General features: G+C 41.3%; 1 protein-coding gene across 3 annotated transcripts in view; it reads left to right on the top strand.

The window, feature by feature from the left end:
• Positions 1 to 18443, top strand: part of LOC126988249 (phenoloxidase-activating factor 2-like) — a 154081-nt gene that overhangs the window by 78927 nt on the left and 56711 nt on the right. For all 3 annotated transcript variants that reach the window (XM_050846299.1, XM_050846298.1, XM_050846295.1), the window contains exon 2: positions 10155 to 10204. The gene's annotated coding sequence lies outside the window, so the exon portion shown is untranslated. The remainder of the gene's footprint in view (positions 1 to 10154; positions 10205 to 18443) is intronic.

Genomic DNA, 18443 nt, shown 5'->3' with positions numbered 1-18443 from the left:
TCTTTTTTTTCTTTTTTTTTCCTCCACAGCATGTATCCTTCTGCTTCTTCTTCTTCTTCTTCTTTTTCTTCTTCTTTTTCTTTTTTTCTTTTTTTTCTTTTCTTCTTTTCTTTCTTCTTCTTCTATTATTGTTGTTATTTTTACATTATTATTATTATTATTATTATTATTATTATTATTATTATTATTATTATTATTATTATTATTATTATTATTATTATTATTATTATTATTGTATTAATCATTATTGTTATTTCCTGCTCCACATTCTTCTTAATCCTTTTTTTCTTGTTCTATTCTTATTCTCGTTCATTTTCTTCTTCTTGTTCTTGTTCTTGTTCTTCTTCCTTTTCTTCTTCTTTTTCTCCTTATTATTATTATTATTATTATTATTATTATTATTATTATTATTATTATTATTATTATTGTTGTTGTTGTTGTTGTTGTTATTATATATCTACTATTGTTAGTCTGGAACGAGTGTAGTTTGCAAATTCCAATGAACCTTGATAAAATAACTTGGCCCAGCTTATCACAGAGTGGACCCACCAGTCTGTTGTTTAGATAACCTGGCAATTCTTGACAAGGACGTTATGATCTCTTAGGCAGGTTTGAACAATAAAAAGTGTGTCGGCCGTCGCTTAATGACGCTACCCTTTTTTTTTTAATTGAATCTCCGGTCATAAGATTTGCTAAAGAAAATAATAAACTGTAAAGCCATTTCAGGAATATTAACAGACGTGCTAAAGGAAAATAGGGTCAGCTTGATTTTTTTATTAATTTTTTTTAGTTTATTTCCTTATAGGTGCGTCATTTCTTATGGCGAGGAAGGTGTGAAAATTTAAAACGTTTAGCCAGACACACAGACATACAGATATAGATAGAGATAGATGGATAGAGAGATAGAGAGAGAGAGAGAGAGAGAGAGAGAGAGAGAGAGAGAGAGAGAGAGAATGAATGCGAGAAAATAGAGTAAGGGAGGGTGAGCAGAGGAGCAAATGGAAAAGTAAACAAGCAAATCCACATAACAGAGATAAAAGGGAAGGGGAAAGGGAAGGTAAGGGAAATAAAGCGAGGGAGGGGAGGATAAATAGAATGGAAGGAGCGAGGGGGGGAGGGAGGGAGAGGGGACTGGCAATTAAGTCTTAACGAATCTTCCTGAACCTTATTCCCAAAAACTCTCTCTCTCTCTCTCTCTCTCTCTTTTCCTTAACAATTATTTCCTTTTTTCTATCTACTTTTTTTTTCTCTTGATTAATTTTATGCTTTTCCTTCTTTCATTCCTCCTTCCCTTCTTCTTTTCCTCCCTTGTCCCCTTTTTTTCCCTCTTGCACTTCTTCTAAGCCCCCTTCATCATCTTTCTTCCTCTCTTCCTTCCTTCCATCCTTCCTTCCTTCCTTTCTTTCGTCCTACTTTCTCCCCTATCTTTTTCCTTCCTTCTTTCCTATGCCTCCTATCTCCCTCTCTTTCCTTCCTCGCTTTTCCTCATCCTCTTTCTTCTTCCTCTCATCTTTCTTCCATATTCTCCTCTTCTTGCTCTTCTCATTTTCCTCCTCTCCTTAAGTTGTCTCTCTTTTCATTCTCTATTCTGCTTTCCTCTGCTTTCCTGTTTTCTTCCTTCACTTCACAACTTTTCCCGCCTCCTACACTTCCTCCACGTTCTCTATCTCTCTTAACCTTCCTTCTCTTCCGTTCTTTCTTTTCTTCCTTATTCCTTATTTCCTCCTTTCCTTCTCTTCTATTTCCTATCCGTTGTTCTCCCTTTCTTTTATTCCGATCGTTCATTTTTCCTCTACTTCATCCTCCTCATTCCCTTTCCTCTTGTCCGCCTCTCCTCTCCCTTCCTCTCCCTCTTACTCTCCTCTCCCACCCACCATCCCTCCTTCCCTCCCTTCCTCCCTCTCTCCCTCCCTCTTACCTGAACATATTTCATATCCTCTTAATCGGCAATGAAAGAATTAGATATATTTTTCCACATGCCCAGAGGAAAAATAAGCCATCGAGAGAGAGAGAGAGAGAGAGAGAGAGAGAGAGAGAGAGAGAGAGAGAGAGAGAGAGAGAGAGAGAGAATGGAGAAATCTAGAAATTCATGAGGGAAATACTGAAAAAAAAGAAATTTGTAAATGACGAAGATGAAATATGAAAAGAAGATGAAATGTCAAATGGAAAAAACAACTCAAAAATAAAATAAAAAGACGTTAAGTAAAGGGAAGGAAAAATAACGAGAAAAACTCCCCCCCCCAAAAAAAAACCATAAGCAAAACATTAGAACAACACATAAAAAAAGTAAGAGGGATAAAAATACGGTTGATGAATGTTAATGATAAAAAAAAAAAACGAAAAGGAAGTACAATAAAACAAGAGAAGATAATTAAGAACGGTAGAGAAATATAATTAAAGATGAAGAGAACCAAAGAATGAAGAAGGGGAAGAGGAGGAGAAGAAGAAGGGGAAGGAGGAGGAGAAGAAGAAGGGGAATGAAGGAGAATGAGGAAGAAGACGAGAATGAAAGGAGAAGGACGAAATAATGTATTAAAAGAGAGAGAGAGAGAGAGAGAGAGAGAGAGAGAGAGAGAGAGAGAGAGAGAGAGAGAGAGAGAGAGAGAGAGAGAGAGAGAGAGAGAGAGAGAGAGAGAGAGACATAGACACAGACACATAGACAGAGACACAGACAGAGACAGAGACAGAGAGAGAGAGAGAGAGAGAGAGAGAGAGAGAGAGAGAGAGAGAGAGAGAGAGAGAGAGAGAGAGAGAGAGAGAGAGAGAGAGAGAGAGAGAGAAAAAAAATAAATGACTACCACAATCGAAAAAAAAACAGAACTGACAGAAAAGAAATGAAAGAGGAAAACAGGAGAAAATTAAAACGTTCGAATTAATGATGAGAGAGAGAAAAAAAAAAGATAGGAGAATAGAAAAACATAACTCTGGAGACGTTGTTTTCGTGACCCAGCCCGCCTTGGGTCATCAGGTCTTCATTAGGACGGTAATGATGAGGAAAAGAAGAAATCGTTGCGGCTGTTATTCGCTCATTTAATCTATTATTGTGCCGGGGAGCAGGAGTTACCGGAAGACCGTCCCGAGACTGCCGAGTCCGACTTGCTGCAAGATATAACCGTCAGTGAGGCATCTAGTAGGTCCTAGGTCCCGGTAGCAGCGGGGATCATGTTTCTAAAGCCCTTGACTGCGGATATCCTACAGTCAGACATCACCAAGCTACAGGAATGGAACAAAAAGTGGCTGCTACAATTCAGTGAAGAAAAATATAAAGTCCTGCACACTGGGAGGGGATATTCAGCATACCAATACCACATGGGAAACTCTCCACTATCCACCACAGAGGCAGAGAAAGACCTGGGAGTACATGTTTACAGGCTACCAGTGAAAGCCAAATCCGTGCCAATCGTGGTGCAATGGTTAGCTCACTCAGCTCACAACCGAGAGAGCCCGGGTTCGATTCCCGGGCGGAGTGGAAAAATTTGGGCGGCTTTTCCGATACCCTACGCCCTGTCCACCCAGCAGTGAATGGGTACCAGGTGTTAATCGGGGGCTGTGTCCCGTCTCCTGGGGTCTGTTCCCTTCTCCTATAATTCCTTCCCCCTCCTGTCTTTCTCCGGCATATGACCACAGATGTTGCGCCGACTAAACGAAACTTTCCAACTTTCTTTTCCTCTGCGGCCTTGAAAAACGATCGTAACAAGTCACAAACGTTTAATATTCGGGGCTTACTGTAGCCACCCATAACAGGTAAGGCTTTGGTAGAGGTTTATGTTAGTATTTTCATCGGTACTTTTACGAGCCTATAGTGAAACCAAATTGTCGAGTCTGTTTTGGCGTTGGCTCCCGCGGGTCCATTTCTCTCCTCTGCTCCGCCACACAGTCCCAACACCTATTTTTCCCTCTCATATGTTACCTATAGCTTACATATGAGAGGAAGAGATAGGCGTTGGGACTGTGTGGCAGATCAGAGGGGAGGAAATGACCCGCGGGAGCCAACGCCAGACCGGCCTCGACATACTGGGAAGACTATAGGAATGGTTTGGCAAGGCTTCTACACCATGGACCTGAACACACTCATTATAACCCGACTACCTCCTTTGTGGGCTTGGGATACAGTGGTTGTGAGGGAGAAAAACGTCTTGAGAATGCTGGCCTTAGTTTGACCTTCGGAGCCGTGCTGTAGTTTGACCTTCGGAGGCGTGCTGTGACCTTGGGAGGCGTGCTGTGACCTTGGGAGGCGTGCACTAGTGTGACCTTCGGAGGCGTGCTGTCGTTCAGAAATAGGTTGACCGTTCTTGTCAGTCATCCACGCCCAAGAATAGAGACCTTGAACCGTCTTTCGGATGTCTGTACGATTGAATAGACTAGATGAAGGAGCAAGCTTATCCACAAATGTCACGTCTATTAAAAACATCTAAGAATACTCGAGATGACTTGAAGCCGAGTTTATCCTTCACTCACGCCTCCAGCAAGTCATGGAAGGCGCCAACTCGAGCCTAGAAATGTCAGGTTAAATATACCTTTCCAGCAACAAATGTCACGTCTATCAACACACACCCAAAAATATCGAGTTGGCGGGTGGAACACTGTGGAAGTTAGGAAATCATGCCCCAGTCCACTCCACCCACCTTCACTCCAGTTAGTGTGAATAAGCCTTTCCAACAGCTCCTTTTTCTTGGTCCTTGTGTTCTGTTGCTTCTCCTTCACCTTCTTCATTGCCTTGGACTTGTTCTTGTTTTCTACACGTCCATGTTCGTGATTACGCTGTCTTCTGAAACCTACATTCTTTTATATACTATTATACTGAAAGTCGTTTACAAAATAGTTCCTCGCCTTTAGGTTAACTTAAATCCGTGCAAGGCTCAGTATGTTTAGTCATCCATTTACGTGTTTGACAAAATTATAACTTACGAGTGGTTTTTCTTTTGACGTACTTCTGAGTTGAACCCTGCTGCTATATTACAATACTCTGATATACTTATGAGCTATTTCCTGCCTTTGTACTTTCATTTTCACTTAGGGGCATAAGACTAGTTTTGTCATTTTGTTTTTAAGTAAAGATGACAAACTAAGAGATGCCTATAATCTCTACTTCCTCCATTAATGAGAGGAAGGAAGATAGATATAGATAGAACGAGAGAGAGAGAGAGAGAGAGAGAGAGAGAGAGAGAGAGAGAGAGAGAGAGAGAGAGAGAGAGAGAGCGAGAGCGAGAGCGAGAGAGAGAGACGCATAACAAGATAAAGCTAACACACATCTTCCTATCGCTGAATTGCTTTATGCATTCTCCGTGTTGACGCTCCCCACCCGCTTTGTTAGTATTGTGTTGAGGTGACATTCTCGCGCTGGTAACAAGGAGGCCAGAGGCTGTCAAAGGGAGCAAGAACCGTGAGGCGTGACACAAGAATCTCGGCTCTATAGGTTGTTGTGGCTGTAGTGGAGGTGGTTATATATTCACTATACAGATGTCTCACTCAGCATCAGTAAACACCAACGTAAACTACAATGATATATACAAGACCTGAGCTACGGGAAGGTGTGTGTGTGTGTGTGTGTATAATAATAATAATAATAATAATAAACGGTTTATTTTATGAAGTACCAGGCAGCCCTAGAGCTGAAAATATACATCAATGGAAGATTAAATGAAATGAATGAGACAAATGAACAAAGTAGTATGATTGAAAATAAAAAGGAAAATAGAAATAACAATAATAGCAATAATCATAGTAAAGATAATAATAATAATCATAATAATCATAATGATAATAATAATAGTAATCATAGTAATAATAATAATAATCATAATAATAATAATAATCATAATAACAACAACAATAAGTCCTAATGAAAAATATTTACAAAACATACAAATTGTGGTGCTCTTAATTTGCATTGTTGATATATTTGACCATCACGGGCACTGCGCTGTTCTTATAGCGGTCAGTCCGTGCCCGTATCGGGGCAATAATGTTGTGGTGTCGCACTGAGTGCTGAGGGCGGTTCACTGCGGGTGGGAGGATGTGTCTGTGTCTGGGCTGGTTGAGAAGCTTGGTTGCGAACCGGTGTAGTAGGGTCTCGTGACGGTGTTGTAGGCTGGTGAGATGGAGGGAGTCGAGGGCGTCCTGATAGCTGGTGTGTGTGTGTGTGTGTGTGTGTGTGTGTGTGTGTGTGTTCGTCTAATACCTTGTTTTTCTATCTGTCTGTCTCTCTTTTTCCACTAAATGTTTTTCTCTATCTTGTGTGTTCCTGTTATCCTGTCTAATCTCGTTCTCTCTCTTCGTATGTCTGTCTGTCTATTCATATTCTCGTTTCTTCTGTTTGTTTGTCTGCCTGCCTGTCTGTCTGTCTGTCTGTTATTTCCTCGAAGTGTTTTTCTCATGTATCTCCCTGCTGTTCCTTCTATTTTTTGTCTGTACGTCTGTCTGTATGTATCTTTTTATTCTGTTATGTATTTCCCTGTTATTCTTTCTGGTTTCGTTATTTCTCTCTGTCCGTCTGTCTGTCTGTCTGTCCGTATCTCGCTCTTTCTCTACAATGTCTTTTTTTATCATGTATGTGTCTGTTATTCTCTCTATTCTCGTTCCTTCTCTTTGTCTGTCTGTCTGTATCTCTCTCTACGTAATGTTCAAGGTGTTCTCTCCTCCTCCTCCTCTCCTTTTTCCTCTCTTCCTCCTCCTCTCTTTTTTCCTCTTTTCCTCCTTCCGCCGCCATCCTTTTATATACAAACGCGCCTCACTCCAATATATCATTCTGTTAATTGTCTTAAGAATATCATCATTATTCATTATAGGGTGGTGAGGAGGAGGAGGAGGAGGAGGAGGAGGAGGAGGAGGAGGAGGAGGACAGTGATGGAATTTATGATGAAGGGTAAGATGACGACGAGGAGGAGGAGGAAGAGGCGGAGGAGGAGGAGAAGAAGAAGAAGGAGGAGGAGGAGGAGGAAGAGTAAAAAAAGGAAAAGGAGGAAAAGAAAAGAGGAGGAGGAGAGAGAAGAAAAAAAAAGTGGAAAGGATAGGAAGAGAGAGCAGAAGAAAGGAAAGGAAAGGAAAGGAGAGAAAGAAAAGGAAGAGAAGAGAAGAGAAGAGAAGGGAAGGGAAAGGAAGGGAAGGGAAGGGAAGGGAAGGGAAGATAAGATAAAGTGAAGGGCAGTGAAAAGATGGTGAGAGAGAGAGAGAGAGAGAGAGAGAGAGAGAGAGAGAGAGAGAGAGAGAGAGAGAGAGAGAGAGAGAGAGAGAGAGAGAGAGAGAGAGAGAGAGAGAGAGAGAGAGAGAGAGAGAGAGAAGAAGAAGAAGAAAAAACTGGTGTATTGCTCAATCAAAGTGTTATGAAGATGAATTGTGTCTTGTCAAGTTAAAAAGATGAGATTGTTTTGATATTTTCTGTCCAATCTTTTCCTCGATTCTCTCTCTACTCCTTCGTTTGCTATCTGTGGCTCTCTTCTTTCCTCAATTCTTCCTTTCAACTTCTACTTTCATCCATATTTCCCGTCCTATCCGCTTATCCACTTCTCGTTAGACTGATATGATTGTTTGGTAATGGTTTAATATTTATGCATCATCAATATTCAGAGTGATGCTATTTCTCGTTTATTTCTGTTTTGGTATTTATGTATCGTCAAAAGTCAGATTGTCACCTATTCTCACCTCTTCTGCCGTTTTCATTCAAAGGTTGGAATGAAGGATGGAAAGGAGAGCGAAGCAAAAGGGAAGACAGGATAAAATAAGTTGATTAAAAAATGATAGACAGAGTTTGGAAGGAAGGAAGGAGGGAAGGGAAGTTATGAGAGAAGGAAGGAAGGAAGGAAGGAAGGAAAAAAAACTGATTGAAAGAAGAAAAGTCAGAAAGGAAAGGAAGGAAAGGAGGAAGTAAGGAGAGAAGGAAGGAAGGAAAGAAGGAAGGAAGGAAGGAAAAAAAACTGATTGAAAGAAGAAAAGTCAGAAAGGAAAGGAAGGAAAGGAGTAAATAAGGAGAGAAGGAAGGAAAGAAAGAGGGAAGGAGGGAAGGAAGGAAGGAAAAAACTGATTGAAAGAAGAAAAAGTCGGAAAGGAAATAAGGGAAACAGGAAGAAGGGGAGAAAATAATCGATAGAAATATAGGAAAGAAGCAAGGAAGGAATGATGGAAGAAAGGAAAAAGGAAAGAGGAAGGAATGGCGAAAAAGAATATTGAAAGGAAGAAAGGAAAGAACTCTAAGAAAACAAGAAGAATGGAAAGTAAGAAAAGAAAAGAAGAAAAAAGGAAGGAAAGTTAGAGTTCAGGAAGAAGGACGGACGGGTATGAGTATAAAATATATAAATAAACAGACTGAAGGATAAGGAGGAGGAAGATATGACCGACAGAAGGAAAAGGATGCTACAAAAATGTCTTTGCTGATAACACTGGAAGCCTCTACGTCTGCTTCTTTCTTTTCCAAGTCGGCATTGAGGAAAAGGTTATAGCCCAGCGTGTTAATGAAGGAAGGAGAGGCGTAGCTATTCTGCCACGCCCTCTCTTACAGGGGGTTTCGTGGTGCAGTGGTTAGCACACTCGGCTCACAACCAAGAGAGCCCGATTTCGATTCCCGGGCGGAGTGGAAAAATTTGGGCGGCTTGTCCGATACCCTACGCCCCTGTCCACCCAGCAGTGAATGGGTACCAGGTATTAATCGAGGGTTGTGTCCCGTCTCCTAGGATCTGTTCCCTTCTCCTATAACTCCTTCCCTTTCCGTCTCTCTCCGGCATATGACCACAGATGTTGCACCGACTAAACGAAACTTTCCCACTTGCGTTGTGTTGTGCTGGAGTGTTGCCCTGGAGAATGAAAGATATCAATTACATTATATCGGTGTTACATAAAAAAAATAATCTGGTTCGCTTTTTCCTGGAAAGTTCAACATATATAAATTTTCTTGTATAGTTTTTTGTGTGACTATAAAACAAAGCGAAGTACAGTTTTTCATTATTTTTAAGCGGGAAATACATTTTTTTCTTTTTTCTTTAAGGGAGATGCGGAAATCTTTTGAAATTTTGACTTTTGTGTATTTTCTTGTATATTTTTTTGTGTGACTATTAAACAAAGCGAAGTACAGTTTTACATGTTTTTTTTTTTTAAACGTGAAATACATTTTTTTTTCTTTAAGGGAGACGCGGAAATCTTTTGAAATTTTGACTTTTGTGTATTTTCTTGTATATTTTTTTGTGTGACTATTAAACAAAGCGAAGTACAGTTTTACATGTTTTTTTTTTTTAAGCGTGAAATACATTTTTTTTCTTTAAGGGAGACGCGGGAATGTTTTGATAATTTGAATTTTATGTATTTTTTTTGTTTGGTGAGTCACATATATATAAATTTTCTTGTATATTTTTTTGTGTGGCTATAAAACACAGCGAAGTACAGTTTTTCATATTTTTAAGCGTGAAATATATTTTTTTCCTATTTTTCTTTAAGGGAGACGCGGGAATGTTTTGATAATTTGACTTTTGTGTATTTTTTGTTTGGTGAGTCTCGTTCAACATATAAAATTTTCTTGTATATTTTTTTGTGTGACTATAAAACACAGCGAAGTACAGTTTTTCATATTTTTAAGCGTGAAATATATTTTTTTCCTTTTTTTCTTTAAGGGAGACGCGGGAATGTTTTGATAATTTGACTTTTGTGTATTTTTTTGTTTGGTGAGTGGTTCAAATGTCTGGAATGTTAAATACCTTCAGTGTAGTGATTTGTGTGTGGCATTTCGGTGAGACGATATTGATTTTAAAAGGTCAAGCAAATTATTTATATTTTTTCCAAATCCTATTTACCATTATCTCCATCCTTTATCCATTTATTCCTCAGTTTATTCTATTTGTGACATTTTTTGTAACCCTTAACATTTTTACTTTTGTTTTTGTGTACTTTTTTTGTGTTCCCTGTATATTTATTTCTGCTTCACCGCTTTTTTTATCATCTTAAATAATTTGTGTCTTTATTATATATATTTTTTTTTACAGCAAAGGAGTCAGTTCAAGGGCATAAACAAGGTAAAAAATGTGAAAAAGCCCGCTATTCACTGCTCCTATAAAGAGTTAGAGGAGTGGCCGAAAGGTGTGTGTGTGTGTGTGTGTGTGTGTGTGTGTGTGTGTGTGTGTGTGTGTTCGTGCTTGGCGTACGTTTATTAATGAGTGAACACTTCCCGGCAGGTGTGGTGACGGTCGCCTGTGGTGGAGCTTAGCGCGGCGGGCAGCGGCAGGTGAGTACACTGGGGCGGATGTGTGTTGTGTGTTATTGCTTCGGTGACTCATCGCGACTACTGATGTGATGGGTTTTTGCGTGTTTGTTCGTTTGTTTGTTTGTGTGTGTGTGTGTGTGTGTGTGTGTGTGTGTGTGTGTGTGTGTGTAATGCATCATCACGTTATGAACTCGTGGGCGCTTGGCTCGTTTGTCTATCTCTGGGTATTGCTTGGACCTTAACGCGCCACGCCCTCCAACCCCCTTGTTCAAAAGGGTACAATAACCGATCAACAGAAAAATCGCGATCAGCGGAAAATTCTTTCGGTCTGCTGGGCCGGAGCCTGACGGGGCAGAGGACTGCAGCATCTCCCGAGGAACGGCCGACCATTACCTAACCTCTCTCAGCCACAGGTTTGTACAGTACAGTCGTAATGCTTTTGTTGTTATAGATTATAGAGATGGCATGTTGTCTTTAGGAGGGGCGCTGTGATGAACTGCTTTTTGTCGATTTATTTTCTTCACATTATCATTACTATTGCATCCTGGATCGATGATAACTCCTCGGAGGGGGATGAAGCTTCCCTTCATCTCATCAGAATATTTTTAGTTGGGTTTTGATAGTGTGGGTTTAGTTAGGGACTCGGAGCATAATTAATCCTTTGAACCACTAACTCAGCCTACCCTACCCTGGCAGAAAATAGCCTGACACGACAAAACAACAGGTAATTACGGCGTGACCCTAAAGGTAACTTACCATAAATGTTACCATTAGACATCTCCTATTTTTGGTCATGATACACATTAGCACAGCCTCCAAACTTTTGAATCTTATCTACTCACCTTTGTTTGCTCTTTCTTTTTGGGTAGGCGGTGGATGAGTGGTAGCGTGCTGGGCCCACATTCACCGCGTGATGGACGACGCGGGTTCGAATCCCCACGCTGCCACCTCGGATTTTTCAGTCACCGCCGAGTGGCTTAAAACTACCCACATGCTGTCCTGAAGACCAGCCATCAACCCGGACTCTTGAGGAAACAGTCGAAGTGAATCAAGAAGGAGTTCCGGGGGGCAGCATGAGCCAAGAGAAGATGGCGCCACTATAAACACTTGCCTGCGCCATGACGGGCTGGGGCCGAACACCATCCAGGCCCCACAAGAAAGCCTACCGGCGCTATAGGCATACACGTAAAAAAAAAAATGAAAGTGCTTGTGGCTTTCCCTCCCGAGGCTACTTTTGTTGGGAAATCTCTTGGGGTCTGGGGTCTGCCCTTAGGTCACTCTTGTTATTTAATTAAGTCATATTACAAAATGGTGGAACAACTCGGTCTGAAAACAGCCATTTAACACTAGTTGGCAAATATTCCTTTATGCTTTCATCCCCTCAGGAGAATCGCAACAGTCACTGAGCTACCACTTCCGGGCCAGCCAGCCTCCCATCCCTGAGATCATCCCAAGTGTGTGCTCTGCCATCCATGAAGCCCTTCATCCTGGCTACAAGGGTCCCGCCACTTAGTTGAATGGAGGAAAGTGGCAACGGAATTCCGCAGACTGTTGAATCACTCACTTGCGTGCTGCTTTGGAAAAGGATTTTAGTAGTTAACCTGCTAATAGTGGGTATTTTTTTTACAATAAGGGACACAGTAGTGTAATCCTTATGACACTAGTGGATGCTAACTGTAAATTTTTGTAAGTTGATGTGGTCACCAATGGGAGGGTCACTGACGGTGGTGTTTGGGGCAGAGGCAGCGTAAAGCAACCCTAGAAAATATTGATCCGCGGGTTCCTCCCCAAGCAAAGCTTCCTTTTCTCAAAGAATAACTCCTGTTGTCATGGTAGCGCGTCACTTAAGCCGTGGCTTACGAAACCATATTCAGGAATGGATTTGCCTTTGGAAAGTTTAGTTCATAACTGTAGACTTTCCAGAGCAAGAATATTATCAGAAAATGCATTTGACATCTCTGTACGTAGATTTGAAACCAGTCAGAACATATCCAGTACACGTGAAGAAAATTGCATAAAGAACAACAACAGTATCGCACAACTGGCGTGGTGACTCGCAACAAACATGTCCACCAACGGAGCTGCTCGACAGATGATATGATTAATAAGAGGATGACTGCTGGCCCGCGGCGTGACCATGTAGCTGGTGCCTCGGAGGATCTGCATGCTCCGAGGCGAAGACCCACCCAGGCGGCCACAACTGTACGAGACACCTTCTGTGAGTCTCTTAACAGTGAAGGCAAGGCGCCCTGCCAGGAGGACATGTCTTTGTGTATTGGGCAGGATTTCAATAGTATCAGCTGTACACTTCATAGGCCTATAATTTTCAGGTTAACTTGTTGTTTCTCGATAGTTGGAATGTAATAACTCAATTTCATGCATTTAATAATTGGCTGGAGAGTCTACAGCCACTGAAGCATTTGATATATGAGTTATTGTATTAACATGAGTACATCAGATATACATGTACAGATGTTTACAAAATAATAATAATAATAATAATAATAATAATAATAGTATAAAGAAAAAAATAATGATAACAATTGTAATCAGCTGTTATTATCAGTTCATGAGTAAGCGCCTTTGCACCAAGAAGCCTGGCAGGGTAACAGGTAAAACATATCTGTCGTGATTATTGGCCTTAGTGATCTTAACCTTCAGATTTTTCACAATATAATGAGAAATGGTTTCTTGTACATTTCTCTCTCTCTCTCTCTCTCTCTCTCTCTCTCTCTCTCATCCACCTTCCTTCCCGGCTCTCCCTCCTCTCTCCATCCCATTTTCCCTCACCCTCCTCTTTCCTCCTTTTTCCCGCTTATTTTCTTCTTACCTTTCTTCCATTCCTCCTCTCCCTCCTCCTCCTTCCTTCCTACCTTCCTACAGCCTCTTACCCTGTTTCCTTCCTCCCTCCTTGCCTCCCTTCCTCCTTCCCTCCTCCCTCCACCCTCCGTCTTGACACAGCCGCGATTGGAGGAAAGACTTAGGCGCTTCTCCATTTTCAAGGTTTTCTCTCCATACTCCTCCAGGGCTTTGGCTAACGACGGAGATGTTAGGAGGAACCTTCGGGCGAGGGAGAGATGACCCCAGCATCCGTCCCCTCCTCCCCCCTCCATCCCCCTATCTCTTTTCATACTAACCTTCCCCTCCCCCCCCCCCCTCTCCCTCCTTTCCTCCCTCCTGCATACTTCAAGGCATTTTCTGAGAGTTTTTTTGTTTTGTTTTGTTTCATGTTCTTCTAGGTATATATTTACTTTTCCTTTTGCTTCTGTATTTCCTGTTGTCACTGTTAGTCTTTTATTATTTGTTCTAACTTTAGTGAAAGGTATCCTAATTTTTTTCCATAATTTCACCAGTTAATGTTCGAAAGTATACACTCCTTTTACGAACACGTATGATTTATGTACGTGTGTGTGTGTGTGTGTGTGTGTGTGTGTGTGTGTGTGTGTGTGTGTGTGTACCTTCCTCCGCATCCTTTTCAGTGCAAGTCTGGAATAGTGCTTTTGTATCTATCAGTCTGTTTAACACACACACACACACACACACACACACACACACACACACACACACGCGAATTATTTGTGTAGATAGAAAAATAACGTCCATGTAAACTTATTGTGTGTGTGCTAAACCTTATGCCGCGTTTGGTCAAGGAAGGAAAGAGGAAGGGAGGAGAGAAGGAAAAGGAAGGAAGGAAGCAAAACAGGGACGAAAGGAAGAAAAGAAAGGGATAAAGAGGGAGGGTAGAGGGGGATGGTGGGAAGATAGGGAAAAGAGAGAGGAAAGAAAAGGAAGTAAAGGAAGAAAAGAGAAGTATGGTTACAAAGGAGGAAGGAGAGGGAGAGAAAGACGAAGGGCATCAGGAAATGAAAGAAAGGAGAGAGAAAAAAAAGAGAAAATTCGAAGGAAGAGGAGACGGAAGAAAGTGCGGAGGAAAAGAGAAAATAAAGGAAAGAAAGAAGGAAAGGCAAAAAAGACGTTAGAAGGACAGAAGGAAAAAGAGGAATTGCTTAAAGGGAGGGAGTAAAGAATATCAAGAGGAAGAGAGGAAGAGGTGGAAGGAAGGTTAAGAGGATCAAGAGGAGAGAGGAAAGAGAGAAAGAAGAAGGAAGGGAAGAATGTAAAGAATGAGAGGAAAAAGAGGAGATGAGGAATAAGAAGAAAAGAAGAAGGAAAAGCGAGATGAGAAAACGAGGAAATGAAAAAAAGATGAAAAAGAGGATTGATGGAGAGAAAAGGAGGAGGAGGAGGAGGAGGAGGAGGAGAGAGAGAGAGAGAGAGAGAGAGAGAGAGAGAGAGAGAGAGAGAGTGTTGATAGCGTGTTTTATCATCGTTCTACTTTGTCATAGTCATCTCCCCTCTCCCCTCTCTCTCCCCTCTCCACTCCCTTCTCTTCCTCTTCTCCTACCCTCTACTTTCCTCCTCTTCCCTCCTTCTGTCTTCTCCTTTTGTCTCCTCCTCCTCCACCTCCTCCTCTTTTCATCTTTCATCTTTTTTTTTTTACATCTTCTCCCTTCATTTTTTCCTCCTTGTTTATTTTTCTCTCCCTTTTCTCTTCTCCCTCTTTTCGCCTGCCCTGTTTCTGCCTGCTCTGCTTTCCTATTCCTCTCTCCCTTCATGCTCTTTTTCGACGTTCTTTGCGGCTTCTCTCGTTCCTCCTCTTTCGTTCTCTTTTCCTCGCCTTTTTCTGCTTCCTTTCCACTTCTTTCCTTCTTTTCCTTTATCACCCTTCTTCTCTCCCTCCTCCTTTTCAATGTTTCCTCTCTTCTGTTCCCTTCCTCCCTCTCCCCCCTTCTCCGTCTTCTTTCATGAGACTCAAGGGGATAACTGCAGTATTTTTTTTTCTATTTTTTTTTTTATTTCGTCTTTGAACTATGTGATTTAAACCGCTCTTGATGAATAGCGGAATTGATTTTGTATTTTTGTGATTTTATTAACGGTTTGTTAGTGTTTTGTTGTTTTGGTTATTATTATTATTATTATTATTATTATTATTATTATTATTATTATTATTATTAGTGTTATGATGGTTGTCGTGGTACTGGTGGTGTAGATATTATGTATTGCGCTCTCTCTCTCTCTCTCTCTCTCTCTCTCTCTCTCGGTGTGGTGGTGATAAATTTGGTAACACTGCTGATAATTGGGTGGGGGTCTTTGCTTTACTGGCAACACTGATAATGGATTTCGACTGCTATTGCTGCTTGACTCTCTCTCTCTCTCTCTCTCTCTCTCTCTCTCTCTCTCTCTCTCTCTCTCTCTCTCTCTCTCTCTCTCTCGCATAGTACGCCTTCCAGAGCCTTCTAATCAAGTATAGACAATTGAACTTTGTGTTTGCTTGAAGGAGGAGGAGGAGGAGGAGGAGGGAAGGGAAGGGAGAAGAGGATAAGGACCAAGGAAAAGATAAATGAGGGAAAAGGAGATGAAGAGGAACGGTCAACCATTTCCATTTAAATCGTCATTAACACCAACAATACGTACCAAACCACCACTCGCAGGAATATGTTATCGAAGCCTTTATTGCCTAGAATCATAAAACATGGACTTCATTCTGTTGGATATTAAACAAGGATATAGATGAGAAAAAATATATTATAGCTGTCCCCTTAGGTTCGTGATGAAACGGGAAAGGGAGAAAGGGAAGAGGATGGACGAATCGAGTTAAAAGAAGAGGGAAGGAAGGAAATCTAAGTCTATATATACCAAGTCAAGTCACTCTGCTTCAAAACTGTGACCGGTACGCGCAGGAGGCGGTTTTGGGGCGGAGCAGCGGGATGACGTCACTTGAAGCTAAAAAAAATATAAAAATACCCGCCAGTTCAGGGGTGACTAAAGTTGGGGCCGTGTGTGCACTCTGGATGTGCATTCTCGCCTCCTTTCACAGCGCGTTCAGGCAAGCCACTGACGAAAAAATGTCTCGTTATTGTGCTATTGCGTGACTGTAATTCCATTGCCAACAAACGGCGGTGTGGGGTGTGAGGGAAGGCATGATGAAGTGATTGAATTAAATTAGTCTGCCTTTCTTCGTTTTCTCTAAATCCCTGTTTCTACATTCTCTAGTTTGGCTCCAAGCAGTGTCACGCATAAACCACGCCTCGGCCGTGTCCCCTCCCACAAACCTGCGTATGACTTGACTTGGTGTATATAGACTTAGGAAGGAAAGTAGGTAAGGAAGAGTGGATGGCTAACATGATATAACTCAACCTAAAAACATAAATATGCACGATAAATTAATTCTTTCTTTGCGTCATTAACTCTCTTCCAGCGGGTTTACGGTTTTAAGTTCGTTTAGATTTACAACTCCTTGCATGGCTGTATATGCATCGACCGCGCTGCTTGTGTTGTTAATATTTACATTTTCATATATTAATATCACCTCAAATACCCTCTGTACAGGTCTGCACTCACTTCGTTGTTTTAAAAGTGCAAGAAAAAAAACGTTAGTCAAAAGTATGGTAGCAAACGTTTCTCTATTCTAAACTGACCTCACTTTCAATACCTTTTCCGTCGCGAGTGTGGAAGCAGGGAAGGAAAGAAATCAAAGTAGAAAAAAAAGGGAGAAAAAATAGCCCGCAAATCACTGCTCTCACACTCAGGACGGAAAAGGTATTGAAAGTGCGGTCAGTTTAGGATCGACAAACGTTTGCCGCTTCACCCTTGACTAACGTTTTTTTTCTTGCACGTTTAGAACAAAGAAGTGAAAGACTAGTTTTTATTTCTTTCCTTTAGAACAGAAGGAATATTTTTGACCTTGCTTGTAACTTAACATTTTCTGTCTTCGCTTACGGCAAACGTTCTTTTATATTTCTTTCACGAATAAATCACCAAGAATTGTTTGACACCTTCCTTGTTTATTCCTTTTTAGTTGTTTCTTACAGCGTTAGAACTAATAATAAGGTTCACGTGTCTTGCTTTTGATTAACATTTCCTTATATTTATTTTGCGATGAGATAATACTGATACTTCTTTTTCACTTTTTCTTTGCTGTTCCTGTTTACATTCTCCTCTCCTTTACTTTCATCTCTCCCCTTATACCTCTCCTTTACCCCCCAAAACGTTTACTCCTACTTCTCCTCCTTTTCCTACGCCTTCTGTTTTTCCTCCACAAACGTCTGTTCCTTCTGCTCTCCTATTCTACCTCCCGTACTGTTCTGCCACATCTCCTCCTCCTCCTCCTCCTCCTCCTCCGTGTATTTATTGTTGTAGTAACGGTACCAATATTAGCAGTAGGTGTTCTGGGTAATAGCGGTTACTTATGTCATTTCCTTCTTATTTATATTTTCTTTTTCCGCGGTCTCCTCCTCCTCCTCCTCCTCCTCTTCCTCCTCCTCCTCTTCCTCCTCCCCTCCGGAACACATAAAGGTCAGGACACCATCCGGCTATCACACATTCCCAAATTAAACTTTCAAGCTTTGCGATCAGTCTTTTCTTCACTTCTTCCATCTCCCCTTTTTCCTCCTCTCCTCCTCCTCCTCCTCCTGCCAAACCGTTATTCTTTCCACATTTTTACAGCTTTTTCCTGATATCTGTCCACCACTGACGCAGGGAAGAACAGGAGAGAGGAGAGGAGAGGTTAGAGAAAGAAAACAAGGAAAAAGAGAGAATGTGAAAAAAGATTGAGAAGGAGGCGTAAAAAAAAGAAGAGGGAAAAGAATATTGGTGGCGTGAGGATGAGTGAGAAAAATGTGTTGGTATTAATATTTACAAGGAAGGATAGATAGATAGTCCTTTGAATTTAATGATCGAGAGAGAGAGAGAGAGAGAGAGAGAGAGAGAGAGAGAGAGAGAGAGAGAGAGAGAGAGAGAGAGAGAGAGAGAGAGAATAGCAGAACACGAAAGGAAACCAAAAAAAAAAAAAATGATAAAACGCGGAATAGAGGAACACTGACCAAAAAGAGTCAAACAAACTTACAGATATACATCAATACAAGGGAAAACAGACAAACAAACTGCAACAGAAAGACAGACAAATATGTATTGAAATAACCGAGTCTCCGTTTTCTTTTGTCGCCAAATTGATGGGTGGGGGCGACTTAAATAAAAGTGCTCCTCTTTATTATAAATGGGAGTGGTGTTAGCTGCCCCAAGCCATTATTTAACCCTGATTTATCTGCCCATTAGTCTGTCAGTCTCCATTTTGCTCGTCCGTGAATGCGTAGGTGGAGGAGGAGGAAAGCAGGAGGAGAAGAGGGAAGTGGAGTAAGAGGAGGAGGAGGAGAAGGAGGAGGAGGAAAAAAAAAAGTAAATATATCCAATGACTCGTTCA

This window comes from Eriocheir sinensis, chromosome 68 (assembly GCF_024679095.1).
Source record: "Eriocheir sinensis breed Jianghai 21 chromosome 68, ASM2467909v1, whole genome shotgun sequence".
NCBI classification, from domain to species: Eukaryota; Metazoa; Arthropoda; class Malacostraca; order Decapoda; family Varunidae; genus Eriocheir; species Eriocheir sinensis.
The sequence above is the reverse complement of the archived record's forward strand: the minus strand, read 5'-3'. Positions and strand labels throughout refer to the sequence as shown.